Here is a 20,070-nt window from a genome sequence, read left to right as displayed (position 1 = left end):
TCTCAACTATGGTGAAGGGCAGTTTAACAAGTGGTAATAAAGGTGAGAGGGAGAAGGTTTAAATTGGATCTGAGTGGTACAATTTTCACATAGATCACTGCCAGTCTGTTGAGTAAAGTTACTGTCTAACAAGATATGATTAAACAGAAGATGAAGCAGAAGAGCTTTCTAGGATGTTCTCAACCAAACTGATCAATGGGCTTCAGGACCTAGGTCACCATATGTCCCTCTGCAACTGAAACTTGAGATCCTCACTGGCAGTCCTTGGTCTATGAGGATCTTCCCCTTGATCACCTGGTTAGTGACCTGGATCATCTGGTTAGTGGGGATTTCCCCCTTGAGAATAGGTTGAGTGAACTCAGCCTTTTCTCCATGGAGCGATGGAGGATGAGAGGTGACCTGATATAGGTGTACAAGATAATGAGAGACATTGATTGTGTGGATAGTCGGAGGCTTTTTCCCAAGGCTGAAATGGCTAGCACGAGAAGGCATAGTTTTAAGGTGCTGGGAAGTAGGTACAGAGGAGATGTCAGGGGTAAGTTTCTTATGTAGAGAGTGGTGAGTGCGTGGAATGGGCTGCCGGTGGCGGTAATGGAGGTGGAAACGATAGGGTCTTTTAAGAGACTCCTGGATAGCTACATGGAGCTTAGAAAAACAGAGGGCTATGGGTAAAGCCTAGGTAGTTCTAAGGTAGGGATGTGTTTGGCACAGCTTTGTGGGCCAAAGGGCCTGTATTGTGCTGCAGGTTTTTTATGTTTCTATGATCAGCATAGGTGACCTGAAAGCTGCAGGCTAAGCTCCCTGCCATACACACCTTGTTTGATGAATGACAGGTCATGATGGGATCCCTGATTGAGTGATTCACTCAACATCAATAAAACTGCCAGCTAAGCTCCCTGCCATACACACCTGGCACCACTTCTGTTTGATGAATGACAGGTCATGATGGGATCCCTGATTGAGTGATTCACTCAACATCAATAAAACTGAAGAGTTGATGGTTGACTTCAGGAAGGGAAAGGAGGATGAACATATGCCAGATGACATTGGAGGATAAGAAGTGGCGAGTAAATTCCAGAGTATTAACATATTGGATGACCTGTCATGGGCCCAGTACAAGCACTAGAAAGGAGCACAAACATTTATTGCATTGTCACCAAACAGGCAATAAATCTCTGCAGAGATACTGTCGAATTTCAATAATCTGAGATTCAAGTGATTATTGGTTTCTACTTTATACTGGTCTCCTTCAATCCTTAGGTGTTTTCTTTCTTGTGCCGATTGGCAGGTGTGTGCTCTGTTCTTTATGTGTGGGGGGTGTGGTTGGGGATTTTGTTGCTAATTATTGCTGTTTCTCTGCAGGGGAGGGATTGGGCGATTTGTTGCTTTTGTTGTAGTTTTTTTCTGTGAGGGAGGGGGTGGGGTTGGGTTTACAAGTTTTGTTTCTGTTTCTTTTTCTCTTTCACACCAGGGGGAGTTGGTCTTTTGTTTCAATAGAAACATAAACTAAGAACAGTATTGCATAGCAGGTATATAATATCCATTTGCCATATATTCATCAATGAACTTCATAACCTCAAAGACACAAGTTTGTAAAAATAATCTCCCATGCACAATAACATAGTGAATATCGCTAATATGTCCATGTGAATAAATCTTATCCCTAAAAATCTGTTCCGATAATTTCTATACTGTATGATGTCAGACTCACCAGTCTTTAATTTCTTGGTGTGTCTCACAGAAACTAGAAACATGGAAAACCAACAGCACAATACAGGCCCTTCTGCGCACAAAGCTCTGCCGAACATGTCCTTACCTGAGAAATTACCTAGGGTTACCCATAGCCTTCTATTTTTCTAAGCTCCATGTACCTATCCAGGAGTCTCTTACAATACCCTATCGTATCCGCCTCCACCACAATCTCATCGACTCTTCTTGAACAAAAGAACAATAATTGGCTATTCTGCAGTCCTCTGAGACCTCACTTGTGGCTAAAAAAATACAATGGTCTCTGTCAAAGCCTTACCAATCTCCTGCCTGGCGTCTCTCAATAACCTAAAATAAATCCCATGAAGCTCCAGTGACCCATTCACCTTACTATTCTTCAAGAGATCCAACATGTGTTTTTTTCTAGATATCAATATGCAGCAGAACTCTCTCTGATCTCAGTATCCTCCATGTCCCTGTCCTTGGTGAATAATATTTTCAAAATATATTGCCCACTTCTTCTGGCTTCAGGCATAAATTGCCTCTTTTCTCCTTGAGTGGTTCCATTCTCTCCCTAATCACCTTTTCGATTTTAATATGTTTAAAGTGCCTTAGGATTCTCTAATTGTACTTGCCAAAGATACTTCATGGGCGCTTTTAGCCCATCTGATTCCCTGTTTAAATTTCTCCTGCTTCATTAATATTCCTTAAAAACCTGTGAAATTTTGGCTTCCTAAACCTTACATATGTTTTCTTTTTTTTCTTTTTGACTAAGTTGGCAACATGCCATCCTCGTCTTTTCTCCATACTGGAACATGCCATTCCTGAGCTCTGATCAGCTGGTTTTTAAATGAATCCCAAATATCGAAAATGGATCTACCAATAATGGCTATTCTCAATCACTCTCCCCAACTCCTGCGTAATACTATTGTAATTAACCTTTCCCAAATTTAGCACCTTCCTTGAGGTATACTTTTATCTTTATCTATGACTATCTGAACAGTTAGAGAGTTATGATTATTGTTCCTAAAATGTTCTCCCACTGAAAGTATATAAAATTATGAGAGGTATAGGTAGGGTAGATGGTAGAAGTGTCAAGTATTGGATAGCATATATTTAAGGCAAAAGGGGGAGTGTTCAAAGGAGTTTTATGTATCTTTTTTTATTGTATATTTTATTGTTTTATGTGAACAGACTTGGAAAAATCTAACAAAAAAAAACTAATGAACAAAAATATACAGCACATCCACAAAAACCACAACCATAGCAAAATCAAATTAAATATTGTGCAGCAAAAGAGAAAAAAATATAAAGGCAAAAAGTAAAAATACACAGCAGAGGCACACCGCACCAAAAAACTTCAGTCCTCACCCCATAGGGAAGTCCAATACGGGGCCCCATATCCTTTCAAAGATGTCCTCTCTGTCCTCATTACATAGTCTCAGTCTCTCCAAATGTAAAGTATTTGCCAGTTCTCTCAGCCATAGATCGTACATAGGCACAGAGTCCATTTTCCACATTTGCAGGATTAACTTCTTAGCAGTCACCATTCCAAATAATACAGCCATTTTTTCATACATATTGGCTGAAGATGAGGAGCTTGTTGCTCCAAGGATGGTTATGAGCTGGTCTGGTTCCCACTGCTTCCCAAAAGCCTCAGAGAAACAGTGAAAAATACTTCTCCAGTATGCATAAAGCTTACAACATGACCAGAATGAATGTGACAGGTTACAGTTCAGAGATTTACACCTATTACAAACTGGTAAAACATCAGGGTAGGAGCTGTGCAACTTTTCTTTATAATAGTGGAGTCTATGTAATGTTTTAAACTGTTATCTTTTTTCTTAAACCAAGAGTGGTAGGTGCCTGGAACACACTGTTAGGGGAGGTGGTAGATACAGTTGTAATAGCAATATTAAAGAAGTATTTAGATAGGTACATCTCCAGGCAGAGAACAGAGGTATATAGACCATTGCAGGCAGATACACACCATGGTCGGGACAGACATGATAGACTATAGGGCCTGTTACTGTTCCATATTACAAGGCTAGTTTTGCCAGGGATGCCCAGATCCTGAAATTAAATAGAAAGAATGGGGTCTGTGTGCATCGATGTGTTGATAAAACTGCATATATTACAGCATTAATTGACGACTACCTAGACTTGTATTATGAAAGGTCAGCATCTATATTGTAATCCAATTATGTTGCAACGGTTCAAATATACGTTTATGCTGCTGCATACAAAACACTTGTTTTGAAAAGACATTCTTTACATTTCACACATTATCTTGAAAACAGATCCATTATATTTTTCACAATGCAAGAATATTCTTCCAACATTTCTCTTAGTCTGTTCAATACAAAATGTCTGAAACAAACTACAGACACAAAATGCTGGTGGAACACAGCAGGCCAGGCAGCATCTATAAGGAGAAGTGCTGTCGATGTTTCGAGCCGAGACCCTTCGTCAGGACTAACTGAAAGGAAAGATAGTAAGAGATTTGAAAGTAGTGGGGGGAGGGGGGAAATACAAAATGATAGGAGTAGACCGGAGGGGGTGGGATGAAGAAAGGTGATTGGCAAAAGTGATACAGAGCTGGAGAAGAGAAAGGTTCATGGGACGGGAGGCCTTGGGAGAAAGAAAGGGGGAGGCACCAGAGGGAGATGGAGAACAGGCAGAGTGATGGGCAGAGAGAGAGAAACAAACTGTTGTTTCATTATATTGCATTCGCTATGCACATTCTCCACAGTACATCAATGTTGCAGTCCTGTATGAAAACAGACTAGTGGATAGCGGATAGTTTTACTTCATGAACTACTAATTATTATGGTTGTACCATAATGGCTGTACAATGCATTGTAAATTGTAAGTATGTTTCCTTAATTTAGAAGTAAACATCCTTTCAAAATGTTCTTAATTTTTCTTTGATGAAAATGCAGGAAAATCCTTGTTTTGGCCATGGTATATCTAAAGTATGTGAGAAATTGGAATTTTAATAATGAAATTCTTTCTTCTAATTAATTGGGCTGTCAGAGTTTTTGAAACAGGCCTTTCAGTACCCACTCATATCAAGATGAACTTTTTGCTTTATGTATTAGCATGAGGACTATATCCTACTATTCATTACTTGTTTAAGTGCAATTATACCTGATCTGACCACATCTCCTGGCAGCACGTTCCACATATTACTCTCCTTGCAAAAACACCCAATCCAATCCCTTTAAACTTCCTTCCTCATCCATTAAAACTATGACCTCTTGTTTCTGATATCCCTACCATGAGATTTAGACTATAATACCTTGTTAAAGTATTTGGCCTTCAACACTTTGTTTACATAAATGAGTATTACAAACAGGGATTTTGATCAATTTAACTGAATATTTTTAGTGAATCACATGCTCCTTTGTTTTCACAGTGGAGCCCCCAAAACAGAGAAATTTGTAAAGCATGAAAAACTAAAAGTTCAAAAACTGAAATGTCAGCAGCTCAAAAATATTCATTCCCCCTTTACACAGTTGAACTGTCTCTCAGAGCTCTTACAGCCATTAGTCTTTTTGAATAAATCCCTTCTATTTTTACACAAGGTGACATAGCAAAATTTGCCCGTTCCTTCTTGCAAAATTCTGCCAGGTTAGTTGAGGAGTGGTGGTGGACAGCAATCTTGAGAAGTTGCTGGAGATGTTTGTTTGGGTTAAAGTCAGGACTCTGAGTGGGCCACTCAAGGACTTCAATTTTCTTTATCTGAAGTCACTTCATACTTGCCATAGCAGTGTGCCTGCTGTGTCATTGTCATTGTCCTGCTGAAAGACAAACTTCCTCCTCAGTTTAAGCTTTCTGGCAGAGGCTAGCAGGTCTTTATCCAGGATCTCTCTGTATTTAGCAGCATTCATCTTCCCATCAATCCCCACCAGATTTCCAGACCATGCTGATGAAGAGCATGATGCTACCTCCACTATACTCTATAGTAGGGATGGTGTTACCTAGCTGATACATAGTTTTAGATTTATGCCATATGTACTGCTTAGTGTGAGCCCAAGAAGCTCCAATTTTGTCTCAAATGACCACAAGAGCTTTTTTTGCACCCTTACAGTATCTAAGTGATGCTTTGTTAAGTTTTTATGGGAAAGAACACGCTTTTTTTGTCAGTGCATCTGCCTTGCCACTTTTCCACAAATATCCTTATTGTACAAGGCTTTAGAGATTATGGAGCCATGAACTTCATCTCCACTTACAGCCATTGACTTCTGCAGCTCAGTCAGAGTGATTGTTGGCATCACAGTAGCTTCTCTTATAAGTGCCATTGTTCTCTGTGACTAAGTTTACTGGGGCAGCCAGACCTTGGCAGTGTGGCTGTGGTTTCATATTTTTTCCACTTTGTCATGATAGACTGCACTGAGTTTCAAGGTGTGTTTAATGCCTTTGAGGTGCCTTTGAGGTTAACAATCTACCATACTGTTAGACCTTACAGAAGGAAGAATACTTATTCTTATGAATTCACTGAAAACAGGTGATCTTCCAATTTTCTACATCAACATCTTGGATGAGTTTGTAAGGTCATACATATATTGCACCTGAAAAAAGTTATCTTATTAGTTAGATAGGGGAATGAATACTTTCTCAGCTTCACAATTTTGATTCTTCGTTCTAGTAAATTGTTGTCAGCTTTTGGAATTTTTCTTTAGATTGGACATAATCTATGTTACCAATGATAATCTTACTTACTTGTGTCACTGAGCTGCCTTCATTCCAGGGGAAAGAAGTCCAGATTATCCAATCTCTCCTCATAACTAAGGTTCTCCAATTTAATCAACATCCTGATGAATCTTTTCTGCAACCACATCCTGCCTACAATATGCCAATGTGGCCTAAGCATTGTTACATTATATCATTCCTCCTCTTAACTTCTGTGCATCTTCCTATGAAGGCAAATATGCCATATCCCTTCTTTATCACCCTATCAACCTCTGTCAATGCTTTCCAGGATTTTTGGCCATCACCTCCTTGGTCATCGACATTCCCCTGTGCCCCACCATTTATTGCACATGTCCTAACCATATTTAACATAACAAGTTACATCACCTCACACTAGCTAGATTTAATTCCACCTGCCAATGCTCCTCAGAGCTTTATATCTAATCTACACTCCCCTGTAGCCCCAGACAATTTTACATTCTGTGGCCACTCTACTGGGTACCTCCTGTACCTAATAAAGTGGACACTGAAAGTAATTTAATTTAGAGATACAGCACAGTAACAGGCCCTTTCAGCCAAATTACATTCATGTGACCAATTAACCTGCTAACCCATACTTCTTTGGAATGTGGGAGGAAATTATAGCACCCAGTGTCGACACATTCACTGACAGGCAGAATGTAAAAACTTTTTAAGAGAGTGGTGGAATTGAACCCAGGAGACTGCAACTGGAAAAGCATTACAAGAACCACATTCCCATGCTACCATGTTTATTTTGGTCTTTGAAGAATTGTCATGCCATACTTAAGCTGCCACTTCATCATCATACAGACGCATTAGCACTATTCTCTCTCCCCAAATACCGCCTTGTTATATTTTGTAATTTCAAAACATTAAATTAATTCAAAGGAAGACACAGAGTCTGAAATGCAGGTCTAACTTCATGCTTACTGTAAGCAAGGCGCACTTATATCACGTGCTAGTATGATGATATATGCATTTATAAATATTCCATAAAGAATTATTTAAATGAACAAGAATGCGACTTTTTGCAAGCAGCTTTTTGTCCCCCATTTGAAGGCCATGCATGCAGAGTTGACTCTGGTTCTTTGTACTCACAAAAACCAAATGTTTGCAACTTTCCTAAAGCTCCTTGAAATCTCTTCCAGCTTAAAACCACACTGTATTTTGCAAGTAACTGCCTAATTAACATATCAGAAGCTTTCTCAGATATGTTGCCTACGAAAGCTGTTGTAGACAGACCAATGCTTTTGTCACTTTCATACTGCTGCTGGGCAGCATGGTCTTTCCTTCGTCCAATATGTTTTCCAAACACAAGCAACAGGTTGGCACCAACACCTGGTAGTCTTCTGTTGGGCAACGGTTCATGGAGACAGTTGTGTCATCATTCAGTACCATTCTTAATTCACTTTCAGTTTATCTATTGGGGGTGGGATGTGGCATAAAATATGGTGGCAAGATCTCCAAGCAGTTTGTAGTTGTCTCAGCCAATCACATCCCCACAATGTGGGTCCTCCTGTTTTTACTATATACAAGCTCAAGGTGGCTTGTTGATTGTACTTCACCATTATGAATATCATTCCCACAGGAGTTATCTTTTCTCCAGTATAAGTTCTTAGTTGGATATCTGCAGGCTTCAGTTCAGTATCTTTGAAACATCATTCAAACTCAATTTTGAAAAAGCAGAACCGGTGTCCAATTCCATTTTAATTAATTTGCCATTCACTTCCACTGTAAGTCATATTGCTTGTCTATTGCTAGTTTTCAAAATGCAAGTCTCAAGGCTACATATTTGTGTGATACTCTCATCATTGTCAGATTTTTTTTTATCAACCAGCATGTAGATTGGTGTTCTTTTTGAAACTGCAACTTGACTTTTTAACTTTTTCTCTTCCTTAAGCAATTCATTTGTGCCTGCCCAACTTTGTTGCACTTTCTGCATTGATCTGGTGTATGTGAGCCCCTGCCAGAATGGTAACAGGGTTTGCTTAGCCAAGCTGGTTTCTGTTTAAACGTTACACTTTCTTTTCTGACTATGGCTTAATTGCATCTCTGCCTGTGGTTTCCATTGATACAACAATTTTGACTGCTCTTTTAAAGTGAGTTGTGCTTCAGTTAGGAATTTCTTCTGAATGCTTTCTCGTAAGATTCTACAAACCAAATAATCTCTCAGTGCATCATTAAGCCCATCATTAAACTGATAATGCTCAATCTCTTCAATTCAGCCACATACACTGCAATAGACTTCCCTTCTTTTAGATTCTGCTTATGAAACCTAAAACATTCTGTAGTCAATATTGGCTTCAGTTCTAAATGTTCCTGCATTACTTTGACATCAGCAAATCTCATTTCTGTTGGTTTGAGTGGAGAAATCTAAATTCAAACAAAACTCTATGCCCTTAAACTCAAAGCACTTAGCAAAATTGGTACTTGTTTCTCATTGGCTATTTCATTTGCTTCAAAATATTGTTCAATTTGCTTTGTACATAAAATCCAGTTATCCGTTGTGTAATCAAATGCATCGATTTTTCTGATGTAGCCAGCAATTCCTGCTCTTTTTGTAACGATTAATATCATCCCATAATCATTCTTTATAGCCACATGAATTCTTTGGTTTTCTGATTTTATAAAAAAGTCGATTATGTGTTCCCTTCCAAAGAACATGAGCCACACTGTTTTTTTTTACTCTACAGTTCCTGCATGTGCTGGGCTGCATTTTTACTTGCCGTTCCTTGCTGTGTTTTTTTTTTTAGTTCGAATATCTCACTGTGCTTCAACAGCTGTCTCAGATTCATTTAAGAAAAATACCATGTTGCCAATGTTATGCTTTGTAACTTGAAAACATTAAACTAATTCAAAGGAAGATATGAGAGTCTGAAATGTGGTTCTATCTTTGTGTTTACTTTAAGTGAGGTGTGCACATATCACATGGTAGTATGATGTCATATGCAATTCATGTATTTATACATATATGATAAATTATTTAAACAAACAAGAATGCTTTATCAAACGCATACATATGTAAGATAACTCAAATCTTATTGAAATATTAAATGCACAACATGCCTGACATGTTAAAAAGCTGAAGCATTGTGAAGTGTGATAGAAGCCAAGCAAAACTTGATTTGCTTAAGATCTCTGCTTCTCACTTCTTAACCATATTTCCAGAATTAAGTCAGTTGTGCTACTTTTACATATGCAAATATCTCACATACAAACTGTGCAATACTCTGCAATCAGATATGATTTCTAAGATGGTATAGCAAATTGTGTAGAACTATTTCAGAGCAAAGCAGCAGTTACACTAATATCCCAGTCAAAATTTTATCTCTGATTCAAAATTATTAAAACAATTGATCCAATCATTATCATGTTGTGCAAATTTGCTAGGTTTTTCTGACATTTTCTATTTTGAACAGGATTTGTATAAGCTTGATTTGGACAAATTGTTTATTGTCCATATGCATTTCATTGGCATTTCAGTCATTCTGGGAACATGCCAAGTTTGTGCAAAACTGTAAATAAAGACAAACTGGTCTTTTGCAACTTAAATGAAAAATGAAAAATGTGAAATGATACTCTTCAGGGAGGGCTAAATAAGATATACTCCAGGTTACTATGGGAAGCAATTGCTGTACCTTTGACAATGATTTTTGCATCCTCACTGGTCTCAGGAGTAGCACCAGATGATTGGAAGATAGCAAATATTATTCTTTTGTTTGAAAAATGGAGTTGGGATAACCCAGGGAATTACAGACTTACTTCATTGGTGGGAGAATTACTAGAGAAGATTCTTAGAGACAGGATTTGTGAGCATTTGGAGAAGTAGAATCAGATTAAAGCTGGTCAGCATAGATTTGTAAGAAGCAGGTTATCCTTCAACAGGCTGATTGAATTCTTTGAAGATGGAGCAAAGCATTTTGATGAAGGTAAAACAGTGGATATGGTGTATATGGCATTTGATAAAGTTGCCAATAGTAGGACCATTCATAAAGTCAGGAAGCATGGAATCCAGGGGACCCTATCAGTGTGGATAAAGAATTGGCTTGCCCAAAGAAGGCAGACGGTGGTAATGGATAGAAAATATTCTGCTTGGAGGTCGGCAATGAGTGATGTTCCACAGGGGATCCCTGCTCAGGATGCAGAACTGGGCTAAGAGGTGGCAAATGAAGTTCAATTTGAAGGCGTATGAGGTGATTCACTTTCGACAGTTGAATTTAAACAGGGTTAATGGCAGGATTCTTGGTAGGGTGGATGAACATAAGAATGTTGGGGTCCACATCCATAGAATCCTCAAATTTGCTGCATAAGTTGACAGGGTGCTGAAGAAGGGTTATGGTGTGCTGGTTTTCATTAGACAAGGAATTTGAGATCAAGAGACCATTAGACCATGGAATTAGGCCATTTGGACTACCACGCCTGTTCCGGCATTTCATCATGGCTGAAAAATTTTCCTCCTAGCCTGAATCTCCTACATTTCCCCCATATCCCTTCATGCCCTGACCACTCAAGAATCTATCAACCTCTGCCTTAAATATACATAAAGACTTGGCCTCCACAGCTGCCTGTGGCAATGAGTTCCACAGATTCACCATTCTCTGACGAAAGAAATTCCTCCTCATCTCCATTCTAATAGGACATCCCTCTATTCTGAAGCGGGATCCACTGGTCTTAGACTCTCCCACCGTAGGAAACATCCTCTCCACATCCACTCTATCTGTGGAGCTCTTTCACCATTCGATAGGTTTCAATGAGGACATCACTCATTTTTCTGATTTCTAGTGAATACAGGCGCAGGACCATTAAATGCTCTTCATATGACAAGCCATTCAATCCTGGAATATTTTTCAGGAAGTTTCTTTGAACCCTCTTCCATTTCAGTACTTCCTTTCTAAGATAAGGAGTCCAAAACTGCTCACAATACTCCATGTGAGGCCTCAACAGTGCTTTATAAAGTTTCAACATTCCATCCTTGCTTTTATATTCAAGTCCTCTTGAAATGAATGCTAACATTCCATTTGCCTTCCTCACCACAGACTCAACCTGCAAACTAATCTTTAGGGAGTTCTGCACAAGACACAAGTCCATTTATGCCTCAGTCTCTTGTTTGTTCTCTCCATTTAGAAAATAGCCAACCCTTTCTTTTCTTCTACCAAAGTGCATGACCATACACTTCTCGACACTGTACTCTATCTGCCACTTCTTTGCTTATTCACGCAATCTGTCTAATTCCTCTGTAGCCAGTCTACTTCCTCAAAACTACCTGCCCCCTCCACTAATCTTTACATCTTCTACAAACCTTGCAATAAGGCCATCAACTCCTTCATCTAAATCACTGACATACAATGTAAAAAGATCGGTCCCAAACAGACCTTTATGGAACACCACTAGTCACCTGCAGCCAACCAGCAAAGGCTCCCTTTATTCCCACACATTGCCTTCTGTCAATCAGCTACTGCTTTATCCATGCTGGAAACTTTCCTGTAATACCATGGGCTCATAGCTTACTAAGCAGTCTCATGTGTGGCACATGGTTATGGCCTTCTAAAAATCCAAGTACACAACATCAACCGATTCTCCTTTGTCTATCCTGCTTTTTATTTCTTCAACGAATTCCAACAGATTTGTCAGGCAAGGTTTTCCCTTGAGGAAAACATGCTGACTAGGGCCGATTTTATCATGTGGCTCCATTAAACCTCGTCCCTACTAATCATCTGCAACATCTTCCCAACCACCGAGGTCAGACTAATTGGCCTATAGTTTCCTTTCTTCTGCATCTCTCTCTTCTTGAAGCGTGAAATGACATTTGCAGTTTTTCAGTCTTTTGTAACCATTCCAGAATCAAGTGATTCTTGAAAAATCATTACTAATGCCTCCACAATCTCTTCAGCCACCTCTTTGAGAACACTGGGGTGTACACCATCTGGTCCAGGTGATTTAGAATATCCAATGTCAGGCCTTTTATCTTCCCAAGATCCTTCTCTCTATTTATGGTAACTTTACACACTTCATGACCCCTGATGTCTGGAACTTCCAGCATACGGCTAGTGTCTTCCACAGTGAATACTGATGCAAACTACTTTATCAGTTCATTTGCCATTTCCTTATCCCCCATTATTACCTCATCAGATTTTTTTTTAGCAGTCTGATATCCACTCTCATCTCTTTTTTACACTTCATGTATCTGAAGAAGCTTTTGGTATCCTCTTCGTCTAGCTTACTTTTGTATTCCATCTTTACCTTCTCAATTACTTTCTTAGTTGCCGTCTGTTGGTTTTTCAAAGCTTCCCAATCCTCTAACTTCCCACTAACTTTTGCTCCATTATATGCCCTCTCTTCAGCTTTTATGTTGGCTTTGACCTCTTGTATGTCACGGTTATGTCATCTTTCCTTTAGAATACTTCTTCCTCTTTGGGACATACATATCCTGTGCCTTCAGAATTGCTTACAGAAATTTGAACCATTGCTGCTCTGCCCTGTTGGTGTTCATTTCCAATCAATTCTGGCCAACTCCTCTCTCATGCCTCTGTAATTCCCGGTACTCTATTTTAATACTGATACATCTGACTTTAGCTTCTCCGTCTCAAATTGCAGGGTGAATTCTATCACATTATGATCACTATCCCTTAAGCTCTGTAATCAGTTCTGGTTCTTCATTTAACAACTAATGCAGAATAGCTGATCCCCTAGTAGGCTCAACCACAAGCTGCTCTAAAAAAGCCATCTTGTCGGCATTCTAGAAATTTCCTCTCTGGAGATCCAGCACCAACCTAGTTTTTCCAATCTATCTAGATACTGAAGTTTGGCATGCATTTTATATTTCCCATTGTAATTGGGAGACCACATCCTTACTACTGTTTGGAAGTCTGTATACAACTACCTTGAGATTTTTACCCCTGCAGTTCCTTAGGTCTATCCACAATGATTCAACACCTTTGTCACCTCTTTCTAATGATTTGATTTAATTTCTTTTACCAACAGAGCAATGTCCAGAGCCATGATTCAGTGATGCCCACAACATCATACATGCCAATCTGTAACTGTGCTACAAGTTCATCTACAGTACCTTATTCTATATACTGTGCGCATTCAAATATAATGCCTCCAGTCCTGTGTTCACCCTTTTCTATTTGGTCCACCTTTCACATTGCAGCTCATCTTGTTGACTGCAATTTTGCCCTATCAACAGCCTCTCCTCACTACACATTGCCTGTTTGTAAACCAGCTACCTCATCTTCAGCTCTATCATCCACCTTTCCTGCTTCTTGCATTGAAATATATGCAGCTCAGGACACTAGTCACAACCTTTTGATTCCTAACTTTGTCTGGGGTCTTACCAACATCTGCCTCCACAAACTCTGCACTAACTGTTCTGGCATTCTGGTTCCTGTGAGGTAATGGTGCACCTCTTAGACTGTACAGCCCTAGTTAGACCAAACATATTGTGTTCAGTTCTGGTCACCTCAGTATAGAAAGGATGTGGAAGCTTTAGAAAGGGCATAGCAAGATTTACCAAAACACTGTCAGTACTAGAGACACACCTTATGAAGATAGGTTGAGTGAGCTATGGTTTTTCTCTTTGGAACAAAGGAGGATGAGTGGTGACTTGATAGAGGTGTACAAGATGATAAGAGGCATAGGTCAAGTGGATAGCCAGAGACATAATTATAAAGTGATAGGACGAAACTATCAGGGGGATGTGACAGGTTATTTCTGTACACATAGAATGGTGGGTGCTAGGGGTGGTGATAGAAGTAGATACACTTGGGGCATTTAAGAAACTCGTAGATCTGCACATGGATGATAGAAAAATGGAGGCTTTGATGTTGTGGTGTTTGCCAAGCTTGCCAATTAGTTTGCAAATGCTTCATCACCTATCAGTTGTTATCAGCTTTATGGGAGGGAAGGGTTAGATTGATTGCAGAGTAGGTTAAAAGCCAGCACAGAATTATGGGCCAAAAAGCCTTACTGAAATGTTCTATGCTCCATGTTCTAAATTTATTGGCAAGGTCATGGGGTCATAGAGCACAGAAAATGGTCCTTTATCCAATCATGATCACACCATCCTTCAAGTACCCATTGTCCAACGCAGTTTGATCAAACACATTTAAAGTGGTTTCCCCACCATTATAATATTTCCACTCTATTTTCTTTTGAAGATCATTCAGCAATTAGCCAATAATAAAAGCAGCTGCAGGTCATTCATGGGAACTTTCCTTCCATTCTTTGGTTGGACAATGAAGGGCACACTCTTGTGTTTCTGTCCTTTACTGACAACATGCCTAAGTGAACAAAGAATCTAATTTTACACGTTACTACTACAACCGTTTCAACCGCAATTTGCATTTTCGACTCTATTCACCGTTGCTCTTGGGTTCTAAAGTTAATGCGAATACATTTTTTTGTGGTTCAGAAGTTCACTCAGTTACATCTAAATGTCACTTTCTACTGTCTTTATAGCTAAAATATATTTCATTACAAGACAGTTGCAACAAGACAGCTGGTGTCATTGGTTGAATCTACACTAATACTTTAAAACCATTCCTGAGGAAAGAGAAGGCATTTCTGTTGTGGGTCAGCTGCTGGAATCTACCATAACTTTGTTTCAAAATATTGTACAGAAACAAATATCTTAAGTAGAATTTATTAGATTGATGACCACCAATTTTCTTTTCTTTTCCATGGATGTTCCATTCAATCCAAATATTCTATACACCCACTCAATTCCATTCAGGCTTTTTATATAAGCATATTTTTATTATTTTTAGTAATTACTGCTCCATATATTACTTATTCTGTTAAAACAACAATAGTGAACAGTGCATTTAAAAGAATATTTGGTAGGTATGATAATAATCCTTCATCTACAATATAGTTTGATGAGTGTGTGAGTTTCAAATATCTGAAAGCATTGTAAAAAGCAAATGAGGCTTATGAGATGGGGAGGGCAAATGAATTTGAAATGGTGGTAAATCTTGAACTTCTTTCACAAGCAGCAGTATGTGTTAGCAGATAGCTCAGAGTATGTCCAATGAAAGCTCTAGGGGTAGGTAGAACTATACAGCATATAAACTTGTCAGGAAATGTAGAAGAGGCTTCACCCAAATGTAGAACAACATTGATGAATGAACTCTGAATGATAACTTTAATAATAGACTGTGAAAATAACAAGCCACAAGGGACCATAAAATGAGAGAGTACAGATACTAAACACCACAGACAACTGAAGGTAGGGAGTAATTGGTTAAGGCTGGCTGATTTGAAGGGTGAACAACAAATGTGTATGAGAGCTGGGTTTACATAGGCAACAGCTAATGAGTTGGAAACAAGTGGCAGGTGACTCTTTTTAGTTAGGTAGAGACTAGGAGCTGCCTGCCTGTGCAGGCCTGACAGGAGTCTCCTCCTATGGCCAGCACCCACTGGCTCAGGCCAACCCAGGTGCGTCTAGTGGATCTCCTCAATAAGTGATGGAACCAAGCTGAAACTGAACAGCACCAATAGCTTCTCCTCTGAGCCACACCCTTCCCAGTCTACCAGGTACTGCACACCCATCAACCATGACGTGAGTCCATCAACCACTTAACCACGTACACAGGACCTCCTTACACCATCCTAGGTTCTGGAGGTACAGATTCAGCTGGATTGAGTGGTCTAAGGAAAATGGGCTTGAGGCATGTCATGTGGAAGGCAGATACGATCCTGAGGGATGGCAGCAGATGGAGATGAAACTGACTGGATTGGTGCAATGGGTAATCTTCAATGGACCTATGAACTTGCGGAAGAGGCAGGGCCAGATCTTGGGTAAACAGCCAAACACGGGTCCCCAGGCTGGAGAATTCTGGTGGTTGGCCAGGCTGCAGTAGGTTCAACTGGCAGGTATAATGGACCTCCACGTCATCTTCCAAGCATTCCAGCAGCGGTAAACCAGACTGGACTGGACTGTTAGTTCCTCCTCAGGGGTGACATGCCTGTGTAGAAGGTGTGTAGATTGTGGGACAGCTCGGCCCAGAGCACAATGTCCCATGAGAAGCCATTAGAGAACCAGGCTTGCTGTCTCAGCCGCTGATGGATGTTTGGAGAACTGATCTACCACTGTCATTATCACATTGCCCCACCAAAAGGTGGCAAACCTGTGATGAAATCCATGACAATATGGGCCCGGGGTGCTGAGAGTCTGTTAGGTGCTGTAGAAGCCTAGAGGACTGCTTGATGGAGGAATTTGGCTGGGCATTTTGAGGGCAGACAGCAACATTTGTGATCATAGTGGGCCAGCAGAACCAATGTCACAGTAAATCCATTGCCGGAGAGAGGTGAGACGGGCCCACAGAAGAGCCACAGATCGCACAGCAGCCGACACTTACATCTGGTTGTCAGGAGTGCTGGCCAGAGCAGGCTCGTGTAATAGGGCCTGGCAGATTTGGTTCTCAAGATCTCAGTCAATCGGTGTGAGGATCTGAGAAAATGGGATGATGGGCTGAAGGTAAATCTCTGTTTCCGCTGGGTCGAACTGTCATGATAGGACACCCACTTTAGTGTTCTTGGAACCCAGGCTGGTAGGAGATGGTGAAGTTGAACTGCTTGAAGAAGAGGGCCCAACAAACCTGATGAGGGTTGAGTTGGTAGGACTGTTGTGTGGAAATGAGGTTTTGGTGGTCAGTCCAGATCAGCAAGTTTCCTATCAGACAATGTCTCCATTCCTCCAAGACCCATTTAATGGCAAGTAGCCATTGTCTTCTGCTCCATAACAGTGCTGTGTAGATTTGAACATGAGTGAGAAGAAGGCACCTTGCCATTGGTCTTTGACCGTGATTTCTATTTGCAAATTTTTCTACATTAGTGGTTTACCATTGCCTTTTACTGGGCAGTGTCTTTACAAGACAGGTGACCCCAGCCATTATCAATACTCTTCAGAGATTGTCTGTCTGGCATCAGTGGTCGCATACCGGGGTTTGTGATATGCACCAGCTGCTCATACGACCATCCATCAGCTGCTCTCATGGCTTCACATGACCCTGATCAGGGGCTAAGCAGGTGCTACATCTTGCCCAAATGTGACCTGCAGGCTAGTGGAGGAAAGGAGTGTCTTAGACCTCCTTTAGTAGAGACATATCTCCACCCCACCACCAGAGTCCCGTGATTAGGCTATGATTAAATTGGGATCGCTGGGCTGTGCTGGAAGGGCCCATTCCGCACAGTGTCTTCATAAAAACATTACTCATTCAGATGTGAAAATAGAACCAAAGCTTTGAGTTGAAACTCTCATCACAACTAGGAAAGTGAGAAATTTCCCAGTACTGGTAAGGGCTTTCACCTGAAAGATGAACTCAGTTCTTCTTTTGCAGATGTTGCCTGATCTGCTGAGTGTGACTAGAATTTTGTATTTAACTCAGATCTCTAAAGATTCTCTGCAGAGTTTTGAATTTCATAATTTTTCCAGGAAGCTATGCCCAAACATATCATAGAGGAATTAACACCAATACTATATTAGCACACACAAAATGCTGGAGGAGCTCAGCAGTCCAGGCAGCATCTATGGAAAAGAATATAGTTGATGCTTTGGCCTATAGTCCTTCAGCAGGACACACACACAGAGTGAATCCTGCTGAAGGGAAAGGTCTCTACCCAATACATTCACTGTTTACTCTTTTTCATAGATGCTGCCTGGCCTGCTGAGTTCCTCCAGCATCGTGTGTGTATTGCTTGGATTTTCAGCATCTGCAGATTTTCTCTTGGCTATGATAACACCATTTTTTATTCTCCATACAATCCTATCAACTCATCCAAATTCTACCGTTCACCTTGGGGCAAATTACAGTAGCCAGGTAATCTACCAACCCACATGCCTTTGGGATGTGGGAGAAAAGGAGAGATTGGACCACCTTGGATTGTTTTCATTTGTGTGTCAGAGGTGGTAAAAGCTTGCTCTCCATGTCGTACTACCCTGGCTTGTGTATCACATGGACATCCATAGTCAATCCAGACCAACGGAAGGCCTCAAGCCAGAGGCTGAGCAGAAACCTGACAGACATTTGTAGAATTATGAGAGGATAGACAATCACAGTCTTTTTCACTGGGTGGCAATACAAATACTAGTGGACATAGCTTTAAGACGACAGGGGGTAAGCTTAAAAGAAATTAAAAGGCCTCTGACACTGTGCTAGTTACAGCAAGCCTCTGCATTTCTAACTTTGGTTTATTTGTGAGTGTTGACCATGCACAGTGTTACCTTGTAAAGTACATTTCATCCCAGTCAAGCCTCTTACTGGACAAAAGACATGGCGCATGCACACACACACACACACACACACACACACACACACACACACACACACACACACACACACACACACACACACACACACACACACACACACACACACACACACACACACACACACACACAATCTTGGGCAGCAGATTTTGAGAAGGTTACCACTTCTGTTCTTGTGGCATAACCAGACTATAAAAGTTAAGTTAATTAAAGTGTTGAAACTCAGTTTTATTTGAATATTGGTCATCTTTGATTATTAGTATACTAATTTCCCTCACTTCCTACTGTAAACTATTAATCATCAGAATCATTATAATAGATCGGATATTTCATATTAATCCATACTTAGATCAATCCGTGATGCATAAGCCTGTTCTCCTCGTCTCCACTTAACAAACTCAAAATGATTACCAAACAATTCCTTACAGATTTTTTTCCAAAGCTTTCAGTTATGAACGTGGTACTATTTCTGAAGAGAAGCTGAAAGATTTTACAGCGGCCCTCATACTCCTGAGTTAACATGCTGACCAATAAGGGTTAAAACAATGGAAATGATTCAGTTCTCGAGATTAGAGTTAGCATCGAGCACATTACCCGAGAGATCTTGGTACTGCCGAGTTCCGTCCGTGGGTGAGTCTTGTCCCCGATTGTCCAGAATCTCAAGTGATGAAGCCTGCGCGTTTGCGCCCGATCTTCGGCTGTTTTGCAAACACGCAGGGATAGTTCCCCTCTGTGGGTCTGCCGACAGAGACTGGTACTGTTGTGATAGTAATTACGGATCTTTGTGTTTCTGTTCGGAGAGCAGTGTGTGTGAAGCATGTACATTTTACATTTCCTTCTTTCCCCTTGGCCGGTGCTTCCTGTGGTTTTATGTAAATGAAGTATGCAGGCTGTGAGTGTTTCATTTCCTACTTTGCAAATCGAGGAGCGGGCGGTTTCGGCAGGGCGTAGTTTGGAGGTGTCGGGGGTTTCACAGATCACAGTGAAATGTCAGAACCCTGTCTCTGCACCAGAACATATTCAGAGCCATCGCCAAGATGCTGTGCCAGCTTGGCTCCAGTTTCAACTCCCCAGTATGAAATTTTCTGGGGCAGGCGGCATTAACCAGACTGGAATCCAGTCTCAGACTCAGGCCCAGCCCAGACCCAGACCCGGTCCCAAACCAGTCCTGGTTCCAGACTGAGACCTAGTCCTGAACCTGAGCCTGTGCCTAAACCCAGTCCAGGACCCAGTCAAAGTCACAAAGCACCAACACCATTGCTGTTCATTGTGTCTGTGATGACCCACGACAGTTTACTTTGAGACCATAAGATGTAGGAGCAGAATTAGGCCATTCGGCCATTCAAACAGCTCCACCATTCCATCATTGCTGATCC

At 40.7% G+C, this 20,070-nt stretch overlaps 1 protein-coding gene across 3 annotated transcripts in view; it reads right to left on the bottom strand.

Moving 5' to 3' along the window:
• Positions 1 to 20,070, bottom strand: part of LOC132398286 (probable G-protein coupled receptor 174) — a 169,309-nt gene that overhangs the window by 45,088 nt on the left and 104,151 nt on the right. The window contains exon 1 of one of the 3 annotated variants that reach the window (XM_059977480.1): positions 19,289 to 19,548. The exons of the other annotated variants lie outside the window; for them this stretch is intronic. The gene's annotated coding sequence lies outside the window, so the exon portion shown is untranslated. Of the gene's footprint in view, positions 1 to 19,288; positions 19,549 to 20,070 lie in introns of those variants that run through there. 3 annotated transcript variants of the gene reach the window in all.

This window comes from Hypanus sabinus, chromosome 8 (assembly GCF_030144855.1).
Source record: "Hypanus sabinus isolate sHypSab1 chromosome 8, sHypSab1.hap1, whole genome shotgun sequence".
Lineage (NCBI taxonomy): Eukaryota > Metazoa > Chordata > Chondrichthyes > Myliobatiformes > Dasyatidae > Hypanus > Hypanus sabinus.
Note: the sequence above shows the minus strand (reverse complement) of the source record. Positions and strands in the feature narration are given on the sequence as shown.